Source organism: Meleagris gallopavo, chromosome 7 (assembly GCF_000146605.3).
Source record: "Meleagris gallopavo isolate NT-WF06-2002-E0010 breed Aviagen turkey brand Nicholas breeding stock chromosome 7, Turkey_5.1, whole genome shotgun sequence".
NCBI classification, from domain to species: Eukaryota; Metazoa; Chordata; class Aves; order Galliformes; family Phasianidae; genus Meleagris; species Meleagris gallopavo.
Genome location: NC_015017.2, coordinates 9878626 through 9880688, shown reverse-complemented (window position 1 = coordinate 9880688; position 2063 = coordinate 9878626). Strand labels below are relative to the sequence as shown.

The 2063-nt window shown below is 42.0% G+C and overlaps 1 protein-coding gene across 1 annotated transcript in view; it reads left to right on the top strand.

Annotated features, from left to right (window-relative positions):
- PLCL1 (phospholipase C like 1 (inactive)) overlaps positions 1–2063 on the top strand; it is an 88851-nt gene that overhangs the window by 29682 nt on the left and 57106 nt on the right. The gene's annotated exons all lie outside the window — the stretch shown is intronic.

The following is a 2063-nucleotide window of genomic DNA, read 5'->3' as shown; positions in this document are numbered from 1 at the left end:
AATAGCCAAGTTGCAAATGGACATATTCTAAATGTTTCCCCTAGTTGGTGATGTTGGCTCTGAAAGTCTTGAAAAGCCAGGACATTGCTGTTTAAAAAGGATTTGAGGAGGTACTGTTTGAACAAATGCACAGGCACACCTCTTTCACGCTGAAAGAAATGTTAACACACGAGCTGGATAACTGTGGGGACTAAATGTGTGTTTGTATGATTAAAGCTTTACATGAGCAACTGCTAAAAGACACTGTTTCTGCAAATTATAAGCTGTTTTCAAGAACCCATTGAGCCAGCATTCCCTTCTGTACTCGTTTGTGTCCATGGAAAAATGGTCTGTGGTGGTTAACAGCAATTTCCTCTGAATGTTTTATTTGTGCACCCTGTAAGCAGCTTCCATCCTTGTCATAACTGTGTAATAATGTAGAAAATGCAGTGTCTGCTTGGTATGCATGACTTTTGCTAAATTCTCTGCAGCATAATTGTAAGTCACTCATTTTGTCCCAGTTTTCAAGGCATGGTGCACTCATGCCACACTCATGCTACTGTTTGTGAAATTAAACATTGTTAGTATATAACAGATGTCATTTTGGTCCTATTCAGTTTGGTTTGGGGAGTGTGCTTGCTGGTGCAGCTGAGCAGGAGGATGAGGGAAGCTTGTGGCTTTGCTTGGAGGAGGTGAGCTGTGGTGGCAGGGCTGGGAGAGAAGGGACTCTGTGCTCAGGGAGAATGGTGACTGCTGTGGAAGGGGCCTATCCTCACCTTTGGTGTGCCCCACTCCTGCTCTGGATGTCCAGACAAGTGGCACATCACTAGGAAAGAATTTGAGAGCTATCCTTACAGAGTATGTCAAGGATCATCAATCAAGCTTTTCTTTCAACAGCTTACATGCTTTTGGTTAGAAATAAGCCTTCTCTGCAGCCTGGGTGCCAACCACTGTGTCCAAGGGGGAAAAAAAATTAAAAAAAAAATAAGGTTTGCTCTTACCTCAGTTGTTCCATAAAGGACCCTTTGCTTGTCTGCTACAGAAATGTGTAGACAGCAAGTTAGACTCTAAGTGAAGAAAAAATTATTCTCATATTTAGAATAATGGAGCAAATTTCTGAAGACAGGTGGGATTTGATTCCTATCCCAGTATCTTCTTTAAACACCTCCATTTGTGGTTCCCCATCAAATGCATTCTGCAGCAGATATCCTCCAGTTTAATTAAATATCTAACTCCAGCAATATTGAGTTCTGAGTGCATTAAGCACAGTAGTGCAGCTGTTCTGTAACTGTACTGCTTGGCTGAAAGCACTAAAGCATTCCTACATGAAACCAGGAACAAGAGACCTGTGCTTTCTGGTGGCAGTGGTGAGCTGGTGGATCGGGACAGGAGGACAGGTATGTACCCTCACAGTGCATTGTGGCGTGGTGCTGAGAGGGATAGAGACCTGGCAAGGACAGCATTAGATCTGGAGATAGCCACCTCTGCTTCAGAAACAGTTTTGAATCCTGTGAGCATGATGAGTCCAAATCCAGCACAGTGTTTTCCAAGCGGTCTCCCAGGGGTCGCCGGGCACAATTTGAAGGCAGTGGTACCAATTTTCTGGTAGAGATTGCAACGTTTTTTTCTTACTGAACATTTTCTAAGTATGCCATGTGTATGTAACTACGGGGGGGTTCATTTAAGCATTACTTTCTCCTCATGAAGTACTAAGAACAGTGCTACACAGCAGTAATTGCACCATGGTTAGATTGTGTGGTTTTTTAATACCCTTTTGGCCACTGATTTATAATGTTTAAATGTTAGCTGTATGGAAGTAATTATGCCAGGTAGGTGATAAACTTCAACCATATAATGCATGTGCTGTGTGAAACTCAAGGGACTATAATATTCAGGCATGCAGCTAATTTACTTGTGAGAAAAAGGAATGATAATTGCCAAAGTACATGACCAGAGTGAAATTACACTACTGCATTACTACAGTCCTGTATTCATTTAAGCAAAGCAAACAAAAATTTGAGCTCCTGGAAGTAGGGGCGTTCTGCCCTTGGAAGTATGTCATTTTGAAGAAACATGGTAAAAAA